The sequence below is a fragment of the Periplaneta americana genome, chromosome 16 (assembly GCF_040183065.1).
Source record: "Periplaneta americana isolate PAMFEO1 chromosome 16, P.americana_PAMFEO1_priV1, whole genome shotgun sequence".
In the NCBI taxonomy this organism is placed as follows: Eukaryota; Metazoa; Arthropoda; class Insecta; order Blattodea; family Blattidae; genus Periplaneta; species Periplaneta americana.
The window spans coordinates 184,148,946-184,170,478 of NC_091132.1; the positions used below are offsets into that span (position 1 = coordinate 184,148,946).

Below are 21,533 nucleotides of genomic sequence, written 5' to 3' on the forward strand. Positions count from 1 at the left end.
GTATATGGTTCAGATAACCACATGCAGGTAGACCCTTTCAATCAGCTGTTTCGGGCCGCCATTTTTAGAAGGTTGCACATTTTGGGTGGCTGTTTAAATATTCACTTCTCTCTAAATGCTGCAACAACCCATTTTTCTTGCATATTGCTTTACTAAAAATGCTGATACTCCAATTTTTTTTGTGCTAATGTGCATGATTTTTTTACGAGTCTCCTTAAAAGTGTGCTTAAGGGGAGAGACAGATGAAATTTTGATTATTTTCAGTTAAAAATCGCATTTTCGCTTTTTTGTAAAAAATTAATCAGCAATCTCTTATCTATATGTTGAAGTTTCAATGCTCTGTGGCACTTGAAAGCATAAAAATTATGCAATATATAAATGTATGCATTCTTGAATTTTTAATTCCATGCAAATTTTACAAGCTGTTTTCTCACACTTTTTTTTCAGCACATTTCGTCAGGTTCGAAGTGTAAAGGCTCTTACAATTTTGATGCTAGGAACATGAAATTTTTGCTGCATGTTCTATACACCCTGGTTAACAAAATACCCCATGGATTTTATGATTAAATTAACACATTTTTAAATAAAAAATTAAATACGAGGCGCGTCCATAAAGTAACTTTCCCACTAATCCCACATCTAGCAAACCATATGTTGCGCGAAACGACTGCGTGTACACGATAGAGTAATGTCCTGGCATGGCGCATGTGCTAGCGGAACTTCCCGAGTGCTCTCAGTAGCTTCATTGCATTGGTTGAAAATGGACGTTCCTATTCCAGCTCCCGCCGCATGTGAAATGCGATCAGTGATAAAGTTTTTGAATGCACAGGGCATAGCGCCGATTGAAATTGATCGTCAGCTGTGCCAGGTCTATGAGCAAGCAGATGGTGCGTTGCTGCTGTAGGCAATTTTCAGCTGGACGCCAAAATGTGCATGACGAGGAGCGCAGTGGGAGGCCAACCATCATCACAGACGACCTTGTGGAGCAACGCACCATCTGCTTGCTCATGACGTTAGGGCCATAGACCTGGCACAGCTGATGATCAGTTTCAATCGGCACTATGCCCTGTGCATTCAAAAACTTAAACACTGACCGCACTTCACACTCGGCGGGAGCTGGAATAGAAACGTCCATCTTCAACCAATGCAACGAAGGTGCTGAGAGCACTCGGGAAGTTCCGATAGCGCATGCGCCATGCCAGGACATTACGCTATCACGTACACACAGTCACAACATATGTTTTCTGGCTGTGAGACGACTGGGAAAGTTACTTTATGGACGCGACTCGTAGTTATGGCGGCAATGGAAAATTTTTATTTTTAAGTATGCAGTGGTTATAAAAATTGTTTCCCCCCTTTTGTAATAAATATATAGGAAAACTAATGCGTGATGTTTTTTAAAATATGCAGCTGGTCTTGCAAAAAAAAAAACACATTTTACTGTAAAATTGAACGACACATTTCATTTTAAAATACGCAAATTTTTCAAAATATTTTTGTTAATAACTCGGAAACTAATTGACTCACAGAAATCAAACTTCACCACATCATTATCTATCACACCATGATTGTGTGTACAGAAAAAGCAAGAACGTAGCTCGGGGGGGGGGGGACAGAAATTTCACCTATTACCCCCCATAATAAAACTTGCTATCAGGATTTTTTTTTAAACTGAGATTTTTGGAGAAAATATTTTTTTCTCCTTCACTAAATTTACCTGTTTTTATATCTCACTATATAGTGACCATAGTGGCTAGAGTGCTGGACTTCTAATCCTGTAGACGTGGGTTCGATCCTAGGTGCACTCCCGATTTTATAATTGTGTTGGACAATTTGATGGTCCAGGTAACACAGTGATTTATTATTCCTAAGTAAAATAATTTTTAAAATTTGAAGATTTTGGTGTTAGGTATTGGCGATTTAACAGTATTAGTTTAAAATTATTTATATTATGAAAGTTTTATACTCCTGGCTGAACATATTAAACATGATAAGAGTGGTATATGCAGCATTTTCAGTATCAATTTTCAGTTTTTACAGTTTACATATTATGTAGATTTTAATACACAGTTGCATTTATTTGTTGATAAAATGGCTGAACGAATTGTGCCATCGAAAGAAACTAAGTCGGGATTATGAAAATATTACTTAAAGTGACATTGTTGTTAGGATTTCGCGAATAAAACAGCAGTAATTACTGCATTATTGCTGTAGTTCATTTGAAAGCTTGAATTGTGTTTTTCTCGCATTATTGTACAAATTCGCTTTATTTCGCGATTCAAAAGTACTTTTTTTTTAGTTTATGGGAAGAAATATAAAGAAATGGTAAAAAAATATTGGCAAAATGAACAATTCGCATTATTGTCTCTCTCATATTTCACTAATCTCTACTTATGAACCATTCTTCGTATCCAGTGTTTACCATTCTTGTTTCCGAACCCAAAATACGCGACTTTGATCTCGACAAAGATGATCGACTATTAGGTGGAAAACCGATAAATGCAGTTTCCTTTGATTGAGAATATAAAGCCATTAGCCCTTTTTAGTACATATACGTGTAAAAGATTCCTTTGTCCATGAATAAAAATAGAGGCATAAGCGATATGACTTAGCGGTAAAACACTGGGCTCACATTTGGAAGGTTTTGAGTCTTGTGTTGGCCATTCTGAATGGGGCATGTAGTTATTTACTGAGTCATAAAATAATTAAGAATCTAGTTGGGTACTTAAAAGGTAAATGCCGGATTGGTTCCCATTTCTCTACAAACGATACACATTATACGATGAAAGAGTAATGGAACGGAGAAAAATTCTCTCCGGCGTCGGGATTTGAACCCGGGTTTTCAGCTCTACGTGCTGATGCTTTATCCACTAAGCCACACCGGATACAACCCCGGCGTCGAACAGAATCGTCTCAGATTAAGCTCCAACTCTTAGGTTCCCTCTAGTGGCCGCCCTCTGCACTACGTCATAGATGTCTATGAACGTAGGACCGAAGTCCACACATGTGCTGAGGTGCACTCGTTATGAGTGACTAGTTGGCCGGGATCCGACGGAATAAGCGCCGTCTTAAATCACGAAGTGATTTACGCATATCATATATATTATTTTAATGTACCGAAGTACATATGATATTTCCATGCAGATAATCTGCGTCATCATACGATGAAAGAGTAATGGAATGGAGAAAAATTTCTCTCCGGCGCCGGGATTTGAACCCGGGTTTTCAGCTCTACGTGCTGATGCTTTATCCACTAAGCCACACCGGATACAACCCCGGCGTCGAACAGAATCGTCTCATAACGAATGCACCTCAGCACATGTGTGGACTTCGGTCCTACGTTCATAGACATCTATGACGTAGTGCAGAGGGCGGCCACTAGAGGGAACCCAAGAGTTGGAGCTTAATCTGAGACGATTCTGTTCGACGCCGGGGTTGTATCCGGTGTGGCTTAGTGGATAAAGCATCAGCACATAGAGCTGAAAACCCGGGTTCAAATCCCGGCGCCGGAGGGAATTTTTCTCCGTTCCATTGCTCTTTCATCGTATGATGACGCAGATTATCTGCATGGAAATATCATATGTACTTCGGTACATTAAAATAATAGATACACATTATGTTTCGCAAGATCATAAAGATTGTACATGGCAGATATGTCTGCAGGCAGATATAGACACTATGACAGTATGTATGGTGGCTCGCAGACTGGTCAGTAGATGGCAATGATCCAGTGTATTATCAATAATGTAACATTCCAGATAGTTAACAGTCGTGATAAGACCTTACAGTCAAAGCAACTACAGTAAAACCCCGATAAGACGCTGTTCAAGGGACTGCGCGTAAAACCGTGTATTAACCGGGACATGTATTAGGCATGTATACTGATTTTGACTTATATACAGTATCTATTAGCATTTTTCTTTATTGAAATACATGATTCATTAAAGGTAATACAGTATTACTCCATTATGTAATTACTGTACTGTACGTTAAAGACATTTACGATACTGTATGTATGTACTGTACTTAATTCTTTCGAAAAGAGTCCTTTATAGTTGTTTGCCGTGTGCGTGTTCTCCTAGTCCTCGTGTTTACCACACTTCCCTCTCTTGCACTTACATCCTCCTGACATCGCAGCTGCAGTGATTGAGTCGAGATTTTTTATTATCGTCCTTAAAGTCGATGATGGGATTCCTAATGAATCAGAGAGTTGTTTCTGAGTAAGAGTACTGTTTTCATCGTACTTTTGTAAGATTTCCAATTTTTCCGACACAGAAAGCGGTTTTCGTTTAACACTCATTGTAATCACATTCACAGACACTTCAATACACAAAAGAACAACAAACTGCCCAGCAAAAATTTCCAGAATTTTATTACGGCCGAGTGAGGAATGTTGCTTGAGAGAGAGGGTTAGCAAGAGGGTGAGGTATTGTAACTGTATGTAAGCTGGGCAGATGAAGGGTCGAATAAGAGAGCGTAACAAGAGGGTGGGGTATTGTATAGTATGAAGGTTTAAATGCAGAGGTAAAGGGTCGAATACCAACACTCTTCAGGTTAATGGCACCAGTAAGTTCAATGGGCAAAATGTTTCATTGCTGTACAGTACATTGCTGAAAATTACATCGAAAATATTCCACAAAAATAGCGTATTATGCGGGACTTGAGCGCAACAAACGGGGTATTTTATAAAGGTGTTATATATGAAACGTTCAGGGACTGGACAAAAAAAGCATATTACACGGGATAGCGTAATAAGCGGACGCATCTTATCGAGGTTGTACTGTATAAATAAACCTAAAATAAAAAATAAATGGAGATGAAATTGTATGTCCAGATGCTCAATTATTTTGATAACTAATGTCGATGTCACTATGATAAGCATGTTCTTAGCTTGCTGATTTTGCAGACCTTTATTGCTCACCTGTTATCCTGATTGGTGGATGAACTAATTGCTGCTCAAGTAGCTGTTAACAGCGTATTATCACAGTCTAGTATATACAGTCACGAAGCTCAATACATAGTAAATATGCATCCATAGATAGTTGCTAACCACTAGGATCGCTACTATTACCTCATCACATACAATGTCAAACAGTATCGGCACAGTCTTTTGTTTCTAGTACCCTCATCAAGTCAAGCTTTGTGACTGTATATACTAGATTGTGGTATTATTGTCCAATTGAAAATTGTTAATAAAATGAAATAATTGTTTTACTAGTAACATTATAAGGAGCATACAAATAATTCTAGGTACAGTGAAAAGCGTGGAGACTTGTACCATTTTTATATTCAAATCAACTTCTGGAGCGGCCACTTTTCTTGCACTTCTTTTCGATTATTTGGTCCAGGGCGCATGTTTCATTTATTGAAAGTCTGTCGACAACTTATAATATTTGCTGCACAAATCTCAACTTACATGTGAATATTTTCAACTTTCCAGTATTTTTCACTTTTTCACCATACCTAGAATTAATTATGAAAACTTATACCATTACTTTCCTTGCACTCGTTTTCGATTATTTGGTCTAGGATAGATGTTTTGTTTCTTGAGAATCAGTCGACATCTTGTAATATTTGCTGTGAGTATTTTCCACTTTCCAGTACTTTTCATGCTTTTCACCATAACCCAAAATTGTTTTTAAAAAATTGTACCATTTTTTATGTGTGCATCGACTTCTGATGTGCTGTTTTTCTGCATTCGTTTTAGATCTTTTATTATTATTATTATTATTATTATTATTATTATTATCATCATCATCATCATTATCATCATCGTAAAACTTGGTTTAGTTTCACCATGCAATATTTAATGCATAGGTTAAAGTGTATTATTTGAGGAAATTTTAGGCCTTTTTTTTTTATTTAAATACGAATATTTTCTCTGGACCAATAATCCTATAATTCTGTGAATAAAAGACGAGTATTTTCCCTGGACCAAAAGAATAAAAATGAAAAATGCTGCTGTTGCTGCTGCAAAATTACCAACTTCACGCATTTCATCTCTTATAGGTTGACAAGTCTGATAATATTACTACATGCACTCCATAATTGTCAAGAATGATGTAACAAATTAATTTCTCTATTTCGCAGATGTTCCTGAATGCTTTGTTGCACTGTAGAATAAAATCAGCATTGATAATGTTGATGTTATGAGCAGGGTGCGAATTAAGATTTCTGATGGGGGGGGGGGATGATAGAATCCTGGATAGAGAATACCGTACATAAAATTATTATTATCCTCATTCGATACGGCTCAATGCTTGGTCGCACTGAGTTGCTTGTCTTGCATCTTGATTATAATAATAATTATATCCATGAGCAGACTTAAGATAAGATGTGTAATTCCTAAGTTATTGATAGTTGTCACCTTGCTGGTGATGATAATACATCAATATTATTTTCTTTGCTTACTTTATACTGTACTTTATAAAGTATACTCCATATTAAAACAATTATATTTTGTGAGGGGGGATAGAAGGATGTTAAGGATGGCAGGGATGTTAATATGAATTTATGAGAGGGGGATAACTTTCCAACTGGGGGGTAATCCCCCCATCCTTCCCGTTAATTTTCACCCTGGTTATGAGCATACCAGCAGTTCTTGTTAACGTAAGAGAAAACATAAGAGTTTGAATAGTCACGTGCAGTGTTATTTTTATGGAAGCCTTCTAACCAATAGTCAAGGAAGAAATGAAGAATTCGTAATTTTGGCAGTATTGTAGGACGATCTCTTCTGTTGACTATGATTCCTACACATACTCTGTCTGATACTCAGGGGATTGTTGTCTCAAAGACGTGGGAAAGGGAGAAATAGAGGAGAGGCCAGAAGTCTCTGTATCTTACGGTGTTTTACTATATCTTGTCAGGTTGTAATGATTTTAATACTAGCATTTAATAGGTAATACAGTGCTCTGACTCCTAGATATACAAATATTAAATGGGTTATAGGTTATAGAACAATCTTGTCCAAGATAAAATTATTACTGACCAGCTAATACTTTTCTTTACCTTTTTGCTTTGCAAGCACAATACAATAGTTAATATTAGAGGACAAAAATTCGCTCTGGTGCCAGGGATTGAACCCGGATCCTTGGTTCTACGTACAAAGCGCTCTTGCCATTGAGCTACGCCGAAGTCTAATCCACAGAACCGGATCGAACTCCCCTCCTCCAGTGTTTTTCCCTTTGTGGCCTGACTCCAAGTTGGGCATGTATGTTGACATTTTATAAAAGGGGTTAGGTACAGCTTACAGCAGTAAAATTTTGGAAATATTCTACATTTTTTTCCTCCATTACTATATCTTGTACAATAATGAAAATTAGTATGTGTAAAACACTGTCCTTCTGCATTTGCCATATATGCATGTTATACCTACAATATGATGCAAGATCACTTCTCTACCTTTGATAGATTCCCTGATAAAAAATAAATTCATTTAAAAATGGTCAAGTATCAGTACTTTCCTCTAACACAAAATAAAAAATATATATATATTATTTATTAATGAAAGTAGCTGAAAGAGCATGATATTGTAAACATGAGTTTTAGTAACAAAATGAAAGAGAGAGAACATAAAAAGTTAACAAATTTATTAATTATGAGGGAAATGCTTCATCACTGCACAGTAAACTGCTACCATTTTGAATTTGTAAAAAAAATATAAATAATTTTTTTTTAAATTGTAAAAATATTTTTTTCACATAGCAGAAGGACAGTGTTTTACACACGCCAGTTTTCAGTATTGTACAAGATACAGTAATGGAGGAAAAAAAATGTTGAATATTTATAAAACTTTTACTGCTGTAAGCTGTACCTAACCCCTTAAGTCAATTGCCATTATACAAGGAGCGCACTCAGTTATTATCCCGCGCTCTCATGATTAACATTCGGCAGGTCTTTGAAATTTAATTGCATTATTGTTTTCAATTTCTTGTGTCGCCACTCCAATCACTCGCCTCAATTTCAATATTGCAACCAATAAGCTGCTTCCATTATTAAATGACACCTACTTGTCTAATCCACATGGACTAAAACCGAGGTTGCAATGTCTTGTGCTGAGGACGAACATTAAGGTATGTGATTAAAAATTATTATTAAGAGTTAAGAATGTCAGTGTACTCGTATATGAAATAATAATAATAATAATAATAATAATAATAATAATAATAATAATAATAATAATAATAATAATAGCCCTTTAACAATATAACAAACTAGTGCTTATTCTTATCGAGGAAGTAGACGTGACAACGTGACGCTTAGAGTGAAACCTACAGAGCAACAATCGGTCAGCAAAATTATGTTTTAAAAGCACACCGCACATTATTTTATGCTCGACCTAGCCGAAATGTAGTAATTATACACCTGGTAGCAGTCCTTTAATGCATGTCATTAAAGTACACCTATTCATTAAAGTTCAGGTTTTCGATTATTCTCGGATATGCAATCGATAGATAACGAGGGAAACGTCACGGAGGCTGGAAATCCAATACTGTCGCGGAAGGTTATGTTCTGTTACTATAATAATTAGCGTTAATTGTAAATAATATTCAAATAAATTCAATTTGTCATCTCGTTTTTCAATTCTAAATCAATTTCCAGGTTATACATTCTCTGCATTACATCAAGGTCAATGACATTATTGTTCCTCGGAAAAATCAATACTTTCGCGTCTGCGCACATCTCACAATTCAAGAGCTATGAACAAGGTCACTTCCGATCTTCTGTCAGATATAAATAAAATGTATACTTCTGAATAATTTAAAGTTAGAAATATGGTCGAGCATAAAAAGTCGTATGAAACTTGCCTATAATGGTAATTAAGACGCTCGTATGAAAATTATAGGCTCGTTGCATAATGTACTAGTATGATGCCGACATGTTAACCATGAGAGCGCGGCGATAATATGTGACCGTGACCGGGATTCCATAGTAATGTGCACAGTGATCTGTACAAAAATATGCACTGCTGCTAGAAGAATTTACTAAAGATTACTGAGTGCGCTCCTTGTATAATGGCAGGTGACAATAAAATGTCAACATACATGCCCAACTTGGAGTCAGGCCACAAAGGGAAAAACACTGGAGGAGGGGAGTTCGATCCAGTGCTGTGGATTGGACTTCGGCATAGCTCAATGGTGAGAGCACGTGGTACGTAGAACCAAGGACCCGGGTTCGATCCCCGGTGTCAGAGCGATTTTTTTCTCCTCTAATATTAATTGAAGAGGTTAGTGGAATAAGGGGGTATCCCACATTTTGGTAAAAAATGAACTATGTCCATATTATGAAAGCTGAGTCCATCTACTGTTAGTTTAATGTGCTATTTAAGTAAGGGATAGTCCCATTTTAAAGTAAATATGAACATATGAAAGGTCTTTGTAAGTTGTATCAAAATTCTGAATGGAATAAGGAGGTATCCCACAGTTCCTTGAAACCTTGGTTCTGATTGGTCAGCTGTTTACCTAACTGACCAATGGGAGAATACTGCTTTGATACAATAAGTTTCCAAGCAACATGGCGGATGTTGACCGTACTAATGTTTTTGTAAGTGACGAAATGGTGAAAATAAGACAAATAATAGCAAAAGAAGGAAAAGAAATCCATAAAATGGAAAGACAACAGCAGACAGAAGGCACGAAACAGTGGACAAGAATATATTACACGCACAGACAAAGTAATGTCTGCTAAAGTGTTCACTAACATACAGGAAAAGAAAAGCCACCAAATACAGGGTATTAAAAAGTATCCACTATTTTAGGAGGTGATAGTATGCATCAAAATAAGAAAATAATGTCTAATAAACATGGGTCCTACAACACACACTTGTTCATAAGAGGTGCTCAATGTGACGTCCATTCATGGCAATGCATTTCTCTGCCCTACAATACAGCAAACTACCAGAAAATCATACCGTAGTTGACACCTTTGGCATGGAATAATGATACGTCACAAGAATACTGAAAACAAAAGTCTGGTTGCGGATATGAGCAGGGTTCAGCAGAGATGGTGTTGTGAATTTTCATAATCAGCATGTGTGGGCTGATGAAAATTCCCATGCAGTTAAAGAAACGAGGCATCAGCACCCATTCTCAATCAACGTATGGGCAGGCATTCTTGGTGAAAGATTAATAGGCCATATGTGCTACCACAGAGACTTTTAGTACTTTCTTATTAACGCATTGCCTGCGTTGCTGGAGAATGTGTCATGTCAGCAGGACTACAGATGTGGTTCATACACGATGGCGCACCAGCACATTTTCACCACAATGTGCGTGAACACCTGACGTTGACATTTCAAGACCACTGCAATGGTTGGGGAAGCCCCAGACCTTGGACTGCTCGTTCCCCAAACCTAAATCCCCTAGGCGTTTGGTTACGGGGACACAGATGTGGTTCATACACGATGACACACACCACTGCAATGGTCGGGGAAGCCCCACACCTTGGCCTGCTCGTTCCCCAAACCTAAATCCCCTAGGCTTTTGGTTACGGGGACACAGATGTGGTTCATACACGATGACGCACACCACTGCAATGGTCGGGGAAGCCCCACACCTTGGCCTGCTCGTTCCCCAAACCTAAATCTCCTAGACTTTTGTTATGGGGACACATAAAGGAATCAGGTCAATTTCAAAGAGTGCGTGATTCCTTACGCCAAAGGGCAGAGAAATGCATTGTGATGAGTGGACATTAGATTAGGCACCTCCTATGAAGAAGTGTTCAGAAAGTATGTATTGTAGTACCGATGTTTATTAGACATTATTTTCTTGTTTTGATGCATACTAGCACCTCCTAACATATTGGATATTTTTAACACCCTGTATAGCAAGCACAGTTATGAAACCAAAGCACACCGATGGAATGCTCATCAAAGCTGCTTAGCGTCCTGACATACTGTCCATATTAAAGTTCATACCTCCAATTCATCACAACTTTTATTTAAATTTGAAATCAGATAATGTGAAGTAGAAAACAATGATCATAACCCATTACCTCCTATGAAGAAGTGTTCAGAAAGTATGTGTTGTAGGACCGATGTTTATTAGACATTATTTTCTTGTTTTGATGCATACTAGCACTTCCTAACATATTGGATATTTTTAACACCCTGTATAGCAAGCACAGTTATGAAACCAAAGCACCCCGATGGAATGCTGATCAAAGCTGCTTAGCGTCCTGACATACTGTCCATATTAAAGTTCATACCTCCAATTCATCACAACTTTTATTTAAATTTGAAATCAGATAATGTGAAGTAGAAAATAATGATCATAACCCATTACCTCCTGGTCTAGTTGCCTCATAAGTGGTGCCTTGTTGTATCACTTATGAGGTTCAGACCTGTCTTCGGACAGTTGACTCAACAGACAAACAAATGAATCTTATTTAAGTGTCTTTTGATTAATACCTTTTAAAGTTTGTTTCTTTCTTTGTTGTAAAATATAGTATATCATAAGTGAAATTTTCCTACAATAACAATAATAATCAAGATATTATGCTGTACATTTGCAGAAAGTTAGTTCAATACCTACCTAACACATTACCCAAAAGACTTTGTGATTCTTATTATTTTCCTTAAGTTACAGAGAATCTAACAAAATGCTAAATATCTCAAAAACATACTTTTGAGGGATACCCCCTTCTTCCACTAAGCTCTTCAATTGTTACCATAACATATATTCTGTAGGACCAAAAAAATAATAATCTTTAGTAAAAACAATACAATAGGCCTACATATAATACATGTATTATTTTGTGACTGCCAAGAGGCACTATCATTGTCTTAAGCTGTACTATTGGTTTCTGTCATGTGGCCCACAAGATAACTGTAGGTGTATTAACGTTATGGATTAAATATAAACGTCCTAGTGATAGTACTGCAAGAAATAGGCCTACTAAAATTGCTGTTGGAGCAATGGTTCATGCTAATTTTATTATTTGACCTAATAAAAATATATGAATATACTGGGTGAACAGTATAGAGCAGAACACGTTTCACGGCTCTTAGCCGGCCGGCTGGCTATGCTATGCGAATGTGGAGGGACTCAAGGCCGCGTGAGGTTTCATCGTGAGTTGAACTCTTGCAAACATGGCACGTGTTTGTTAGGTGACGCAATATAGTGTGTATTAAGTGAAATGGCTCAATTCGGGTACCGGTATTCTGTTTCCTTACAGAATCTGCGAGTGCCGTAAGGAGATTATGTCAAGAAAGATTTCCCGATGTTCACATTCCAGGTCGAACTGAGATTCGTAGATTAGTAAATAAATTACGTGAAACGGGAACTCTTGTTAATAAGAAGCATAATAAATAGGGCTAGGATTTTGATGAAATTGCATCTTTTTTCTAGTAAGCCAGAAGCATAGCTGCTTTAATATTTATATGTTATGTGATAAACTGAGTGTTTTAAGACGTATTTTTTTCGCATTTTTTGCCTGTTTTTATCTCATAAGAGCATCTTTTGTGTTATTCGGACATTTTTGAGGCATTTTCATTTAATTTTGGCCACAAATCCCCATTATTAAAATAAAATAATGTTTATTTCCTTTGATATTTTGTCTACATATTTTGTCCCTTAATACCCTTTATTTTTTACTAGGTTATTTAACGACGCTGTATCAACTACGAGGTTATTTAGCGTCGATGGAGTTGGTGATAGTGATATATTTGGCGAGATGAGGCCGAGGATTCGCCATAGATTACCTGACATTTGCCTTACAGTTGGAAAAAACCCAATCAGATAATCAGCCCAAGCGGGAATCGAAGCCGCGCCCAAGTGCAACTCCGGATCGGCGGGCAAGCACCTTAACTGACCGAGCTATGCCGGTGGCTAATACCCATTATTTTGTATAATATTTTAATATTTTTTTACACAAATATTGCCCTTTTAACGTAGTACACCCCATGTAATGGATCAGTCCAACCACCCCTTCAATATAGGCTCCTCTATACTTGCTAATTCCGTATAAGAGTGGCCTTGTGATGGGCTACATGGAAACTACATCAGGTAAAATAATTAAAGTGTACCACTTAGAAAAAAATTATGTAAAATTAAATAAACTTAAATGTTGGTACTAGAATTTAATTTAATTACTAGTCTAAATATTAAGTAGCACAAAACTCCTTTTCCTACTAAGCCAATTTTAGAATGTAAGATCAATTTTTAAGGGAATTTTGAAAGATTTTTAGGTCATAAATGCATTGTTTTTAGGACATTTTTTTTTTATGATTTATAGGTCATCAAAATCCTAGCCCTAATAATAAACCACGTACAGTACTTACAGAAGAAACTCTAGATAACATTGGACATGCTCTGGAAAGGTCTCCTAGAAAATCACTTCGACGTCTTTCTCAGCAAATGGAAATATCCTATGCCTCTGTTCGAACAGCTACAAAGTTACTGAAGTTAAAGCAGGTGCCAGAAATGCTTGAACAACGAAGGAAGGCACTTCTAACATCACCTGGCGTGATAATGTACAGTAGTGGCAAAAAAACTGGACCGTCCCTTGTAGCTGATTCCAGAGCCTTGTTCACTCCAGAGCACGATAGACTGGTAACTAAGACTTTTATGGTTCGAATCCTGCCTGGGAAGGACACTTTTTTTTGTTCCTTATTCAAATTTATTCCCAATATTTTTTCGATTGCAGCGATATTTTACTACTTAATTAACTTATTATTCCCAGAACATGAATTTTATCAGCAATCGAAAAGTATATGAATGAATGAATGAATGAATGAATGAAGCCACTGTGTCCCATGAAGGGCTAGGGCCTCCTACAGGAGGGGAAGCTCGGGTGGTGTGGTTCATGTGATGAGGTATTTCACGTGAACAATATTTACATTCACATTCACTATGTGAGATACACTAGAGTTTGTCAAATTTTAGTTCTATATGAGTTTGTTCACTATCTGTCTCCACTCGTTCCTGTTGTGGGCGATGGTTGACCAGTTCCCTCCCAGCTGCCCATCTTCTTCTTGGCCTGCCTTGTGTTCTCCTTCCTATGTGCGGGTCCCACATGGTGGTTTCTCGCGCCCGTCTGCCTTGTTACTGCCTTGCTACATGACCACCACTTCCACTTTGTTATGAGGGCTTTTTCTGTGATGTTCTCATCATCATCATCATCATCATCATCATCATCATCATTGGCGCTACAGCCCTTGGTGGGCCTGGGCCTCCCTTAGTAATTGTCGCCATCCGTCTCTATCTTGTGTAGCAGCCTTCCAATTCTTGCACCCCAACTTTCTGGCATCCTCTTCCACTCCATCAATCCATCGCAAGTGCGGTCGACCTCGTCTTCTCTGACCTCCCGGATTTGTTATTACAATTTTTTTGCAAGGTTCACTTGGGTCCATGCGTATTACATGTCCTGCCCACCTCAATCTGCTAGTTTTAACTGTATTGATTATATTTGGCTCTCCTAGAAGTGTATATAATTCATAGTTGCATCTCCTCCTCCAGAGACCTTCCTCAAATGTTGGGCCATAGATCCTTCGCAGAATCTTTCTTTCGAAAATCTCCAGTCTTTTTTCATCATTTTTGGAGATTGACCACGTTTCTGCCGCATATGTCAAAACTGGTCTCACTTATGTTTTGTAAAGAATAACTTTTACTTTCCTGGATAGAGCATGCGAACTAAAGTGATATTTCAAGCCGAAATATGCTCTGTTTGCTTTCATTAATCGATTAGAGATTTCTTTGGACATGTGATTATCGCTAGTGACCACTGATCCTAAATATGTAAAGTTGTCAACTTTCTCAAAATTATAATCTGATATCTGCAGGCTGTCTATTTTGTCAACTATCTTTCCATTATCTGCCAACATATATTTTGTTTTCCTCTCGTTGATAATGAGGCCTATTTCTTTTCCAGCCTGTTCCAAGGAAAGGAACACTTGCTTTACATATTTCATGGATCTGCCAATAATGACAAGTGATGTTCTCAGAAGCTGTAATTTTCTGCAGTACCGTGTTGGAGACCTTGTCTTTCAGTGAAACGGCAACTATCTTCCTCTCCATTTTCCTTTGGCTTATTTCGATGTTCATCTTTTGCCTCTCTGTGAGGGCCCAGGTTTGGCAACCGTATGTTAGCACTGGGAATACACAGGAGTTAAGAGCCTCTAGTCTGAGTCTGCGGTTTATTTGAATAAGAAACAAAAAAAAGTTTCCTTCCCAGGCAGGATTCGAACCACGAAAGTCTTAGTTACCAGTCTATCGTGCTCTGGAGTGAACAAGGCTCTGAAATCAGCTACAAGGGTCAGTCCTGTTTTTGCCACTACTGTGCTTTTATTTTTAAGTGTTTATTTTTTGTTTCTTTGTTAGAAATAACTTACGCGACAAACCGAAGTGTATATTTACTGCGGACTTCCTGTCACCCGCCTCCATGTGCATAGCAAGCTGGCCAGAGTCATGAAACCTGTTCTGCTCTATATTGTTCATCCAGTATTTTGTTAAACTACTAATGAGTAATAAGAGAAAATCGCAAGAGAATAAGCTGCCCTTTCTGAAGTTGAGTAACACTTGCGTCTCATGGAGGTGAAGTTCATTCTTTCATAGCAGAACGATTTTATGTGCCATCCTTAACCACATTTTTAAATTTTACAAGTGATAAACGGGTTTTATCTATAAGTTTTGTGCCATGAAATGTGTGCTGTGAAGAAACGTTTAATACAAAGAAAGTGTACAGCTTGAAAAAAAACTTGACAATATTGTGTTTGTACACCCTAAAGATTAACTAAGTTTGTGCCTTGTGATGTGAAATGTTGCTTTTTACTTCATTTAAAGATGATGTAGGAATTGTCTGATGAAATTGTGCCACAATGAAGCTAATTCCTGTGCCCTTACCTCTGTTTTTTTCCTACATATTTTAAAATATTGCACAAGAATGATTACATCTTCGTCCTATATCAATACATACCATATAGATATTGTGATAATTGTTTTTATATTCTGTAAAGTTTATGGATAAATCATTTTCGGAAAGTGTAATAAACATGTGTTGTGTACTCCTCCTGTAAACATTTACTTGGAGCTTCTTGGTCCTATACTTTTTCATAAGTGCAGGAAAATTATTATATAGCATACAGGGTGTTCCAAAAATGGTCAATCATGTACAGATGAAAAGTACAGGGACGTCATTTTATTTTTACTTCAATTTTTATTGTACCTGAAATGTACTTCACCCCCACCCCTTCTACTAGTAAACTTCCAACCGTTCACGACACAGAACCGAGGGCGCGTAAGCAGTACTGAGTTAGTGAGTCTAGTACGTTCCAGAAATATGTTCGCGTTTTCCAGTGACGAAAGAGCTTTCAACATTGAATCATATTTTCGCACAGGTACTGTCGTCTGTTTGCCTACGTCGCATCCCGGTTTCCCCCACCTGCTTCTGTTCGCCCTTCTCTAAAGTCTAGTAGCTGGGCTATCTTAGCTCTTTTCTGAAAACATTAATTTCTGTTAGGAATTGGACGTCTACGTAATATTATACAAGTGTTTAAAATAACTTAAATAAAAGGGCCTCGTTAAGTAATTAACTGTCACGTGATTTCCCCCCCCCCTTTCTACGACCCTGCGACAAAACCACGTGAACGGACAGTAGATAGCATGTCTGAGTAATTTTATCTTTTCGGATCGGGCAGAAGTGAAGACTGAATTTACAGTACGTAAGGTACGTACTCTGTTATAGAGTAGGTACAGAATTATTTCAACATGAGTTACTCGTACAAAGGACGAAACTGGTAATTGGAATTAGGTACAGTAGTCTATAGTGCGATAATATGCACAAAAGAACTGAAGCCTGTATCGAAATGAACGGCCACCATTTTAAAAAATGTGTTTAAATATCCTTATTAAGATTATTTTTCAATTTAACTTCATTCTCTATAATGTACGCTAATGTGCTGTAACAGTACAATATATACTGCATAATTAATACGTCCGAATGGATAGCTCAATTCGTGAGTAAAAACACTAAGTGTTAATACAGTACTGTATTTTGATTAAACAAAAACCTAATGAAAATTATCAAACTCAAAATTGCGATATTTCCTAGTTTACATAAATGGATGAACTACTTTTCTTCCCTCCTATACCTAGTAAAGTGATTTGTATTTTACGCCAGTATCATCGAACTCCAGTCGTGGAAGGGGTAGCAAACTGTGTTTACTGTTTCAACCATTAATAGAAAGGTATAGCCAGGTTAATATTAAAAATGTTAGTAAAAATAAAATGATGTCCCTGTACAAACTAACACAAGTAAAAAAGCTCCTATACACATTGGTCTACAAATTAACCATTGTCGAGATAATGCACATTTTCTTTTGAGATTCCTCGCTGACTAAGAGCAGACATGCAGACGTCCCTAACTGAATTCTACCCAGAGCAGGTGTTCAAAATGCTGTCCATGTATCTGAACGCAATGTTGTGCTCTTCTATGTAGTGATCTGCCAATCCTCTCGGGCAGTCCTGGGTCACTTCTCTTTTGGTGAAAGGGAAAACCGCAACTCCTGAAGTGTGTTGACCTCAGAAGTTTAAGCTCTGCCCTTTACATGACAACAAAAACAGAAATCTAATCGAATTTAAATCCGGTGACCTAGGAGGCCATGGTATGAACCCTGTTCTGCCTAAGGAAATATTGCTTGAATGCTTAATTTGCGGACCAATGTTTATTGGAGCTTTTTTTCCTTCTTTCAGTTTGTACTTTTCATCTCTAAATTATTGACCATTTTTTAAATACTCTGTATTCAGGGTGATTCAGCACTAATATTAAATATTTTAGGGATTGGTAGTATGGACTATTCTAAGTAAAAAAGCGCATATAACAATGTGTCCAATTTTCAGTAGGTGTGTAGATACAGGTATTTGAATGTTATACTTAACAAGTCTTGATTGATTCATTGAATGAATGAATGAATGAATGATTGACTTGATAATGGGGCAGAGGCTGTGAGGTCCCTGTGCACTTGGATCTTGTGCAGGTCCATTGTGTCTCGTACCGTATAGGCTGATAGTGATTGTTTGAGCCTGGTCCTTTGTATCAGAGACCATAACGTTCCCAAATGTACTCACGTGATATCTTCTGTTCCAACGTGCGTGATCCCAGAAGTCATTGTGGGGATATACAGATTTGAGCAATAAAAAATTAAGGAAATTCAATTTTTTTTCCTCAGCAACTGATGACTTTTTTCACCTTGTAATTTGACATGCTAAGTATTCACTGCTTCTGCAGTTACAGACTATTTTCAGATTTACTAAATGTTTCACCATTATGAGTAATATTATCATAACAAAAAAGTAGCCGTTTTATGCACTGATCTGTCTTTTTATGATAATGTCCACAAACGTGAATATTTCTGAGTCATTCTTTTTTCTGTTTATTCCTGAATGTCAAATGAACAATATGAATTACAATCTTCGAAACGTCTACAATAGAAGTATTCTTTTTTCTAATTTCTGATGAGAAGTTAAAATTTTTAATGTTTTTAGGTGAAAAAAAAAAAATAAAAAAACTGTAAATATTACAGCAATAATTATAGTTCATCTTGTTCACAAGTATGAGAGACAGTAGCATGCAAAATTTTACTGCGGTGTCTTAAAAACTGAACTGAGTTATCGCAAAAACGATTTTGAAAAATACAAGTTACGGGAAATGAGCGCTTATATGTGGAGATTCTTCGCCCAACAAGGCATAATACTGTGGAATCCCGGCGATCAAAATCACTCACTTGAGTGCGCTCCTTGTATAATGGTAGTTGATTTTTTTTTTTTCTTTTTACTAATTTCGGCATTGCAGCCTGAGGTTTATTGTGCCTAGACCCCAACAGCCACCGGCGTGGCACAGTCAGTTAAGGCACTTGCCTGCCGGTCTGAAGTTGCGCTCGGGCGCGGGTTCGATTCCCGCTTGGGCTGATTACCTGGTTGGGTTTTTTCCGAGGTTTTCCCCAACCGTGAGGTGAGTGCCAGGTAATCTATGGCAAATCCTCGGCCTCATCTCGCCAAATACCATCTCGCTATCACCAATCTCATCGACGCTATATAACCTCGTAGTTGATACAGCGTCGTTAAATAACCAACTAAAAAAAATTGACCCCAACTCTACTGAACACGCACACACTGCAGGACTCCCCTGTTTACTGGGTCAGGGTAACCGGAGGCAACTGCAAGGCACCACATACACTGGGACAATTGACAGACAACCAGTCCCTGTGAACAGGTTCGAATTAAATCCTCCTGACTTCACGACCGGGAATCGAACCCGAGCCAACTTGATCAGGAGTCCAGCACGCTACCTCGAGACCAAGGAAGCGGACATGGTAGTTGACTCAATATATATGTCAACATATATGCCGAACATGGAGTCAGGCCATACTGGGGAAAAAACTAGAGGAGGGGGATTCGATCCGGTGCAGTGAATTGAACTTTGGCGTAGCTCAATGGTTAGAGCACTTAGAGTTCGATCCCCAGCACCAGAGTGAATTTTTCTCCTCTAATAACCATTGTTACTATAACATAAATTCTGTAGAAAGCAGAAATTAATATTTACGTAGATTCCTATGTAATAGTAAGTTAGACCTAGGATTGTAGAGTAATTGCTTATATTTTTTTCGTAAGCATTAATTTTAAAATTCTGAAATATGTACAGTCTTAGAAACAATTGATGGTGCATAGATATTTTCAAAGTCCCAGAAAGGAGACAATGCATATGATTAGAGGACAAGCGACCAGGTTCACAAGTGAGCCATTAGTTAAGGTAATAACATTCGTTCTGTTTTGTTGTATGCCATCTCTAAGTAGCTAGAACAAATGCCAGGGAAAAGAATTTATTGTAAATAAGTAGTGTGATAAAGACTGTAAATGAAAGAAAACAAAAGAAGGAAGAAAAAGAGACAGTTCCAAGAAATGCGTGACAGCAGGATCGAACATGCCACTGACTGCATGGGAAGCAGGTGCTCTCTCCACTAAACTAAAACCGTCCGTGATAGAAATGATCTATATGAAGCGATGTAGTACTACAGGACTTACTGAAGTCATAAAAGTGGACATTAACTTGATTTAATTTAAATTAATGAGACGTGTTTTGCATTAGTTGTGGAAATAAACCCTCTAATTATGCCTGTGATTTATAAATAAAGTACCGGTAATGGGGTGTGAAAATTGTTATTCATTGGCTATATCTGACCTACTGCCTTTTATTATACAGGGTGTTTAAAAATACGGGGCATAATTTCAGGTATGTATTTCCCACATGTAGACAATCAAAATAGTTCATTACAACATGTGTCCGGAAATGCTTCATTTCCGAGTTATGGCCTTCACAACATTGAAATTCACCGGAACGTTTTTCTTTCCGCAGGTCGTTGTCATTACAGAAGATGTTCAAAATGTCCACCTCCTGCTTGAATACAGACCTCACATCGATGTCTCATTGACCTGCAAACACGATCTAAAACTCCAGGAGTATTGCGTATGTCCTCAGAACATGCCACAATTCGATTCCGAAGGGATTCCAAATCAGGCACCGGAGACGAATAAACCAATGATTTTAAATGGCCCCACAAGTAGAAATCGAGAGGATTCAGATCAGGTGAGCATGGAGGCCAAGCAATTGGGCCACCTCTACCTATCCATCGATCAGGAAACCTTCGATCCAAGTACCGGCGAGCCGTACGACTGAAGTGTGCAGGAGCACCATCATGCAAGAAGTGAATGTGTTGACGATTGATCAGTGGAGTGTCTTCTAAAACATGAGGTATGGTGTTTTCCAGGAAGTTTGTGTACGCCTGCCCCGTAAGTCTGTTTACAAGTACATGGGGTCCAACTAATCGATCACCAATGATACCGGCCCACATGTTGAGGGAGAACCGCACCTGGTGATGAGATGGAACAGTTGCACGTGGGTTTTCATACGCTCATACATGCTGATTGTGGAAATTTGTTATGCCATCTCGTGTGAACTGTGCTTCATCTGTAAATAATACTAAGGCAAGAAAGTTCGGATTTACACCACACTGCTGCAAGAACCACTGACAGAACCTAACTCGTGCAGGGTAATCTGCTGGTGACAGGGCCTGTACACGTTGCAAATGATAAGGATACAATTGATACTCTTTCAACAGTCTCCAGACAGTCGTATGAGGAAAATTGACTTGCAACGCTACCCTTCGTGTGCTGATAGAAGGAGTCATGTTCACAGCCTCCAGAATCTTCTCCTGTACTTCTGGAGTTGTAGATCTTGGTCGTCCCCTTCCCAAACCAGGAGAGTTAAATTTTCCATACTCGCACAGACGGTAATGGAGACGTACAAATGTCTTCCGATCTGGACACTGTCGCTGTGGGTACCTCTCCTGGTACAAACGACGAGCCAGCGCAGCATTGCCGTCTGCCTTACCGTACATGAAGTGTATCTCTGCCAGCTCTTGATTTGAATACATGTCGCACAGTCTAACGCCTACACAATGCTGAATGTAACCTTCGCCTTGGAATGAACTGTCAGAGTGCCCTCTTAATGTCTCCTTTGACGGCAACGACCTGCGGAAAGAA

At 38.1% G+C, this 21,533-nt stretch overlaps 1 non-coding gene across 1 annotated transcript; it reads left to right on the top strand.

The window, feature by feature from the left end:
- The first annotated feature begins 3,440 nt into the window (after positions 1–3,440).
- Positions 3,441–3,512, top strand: TRNAY-AUA (transfer RNA tyrosine (anticodon AUA)). Its single transcript has one exon. It is a non-coding gene; the product is annotated as a tRNA-Tyr (tRNA).
- Positions 3,513–21,533: the final 18,021 nt, after the last annotated feature.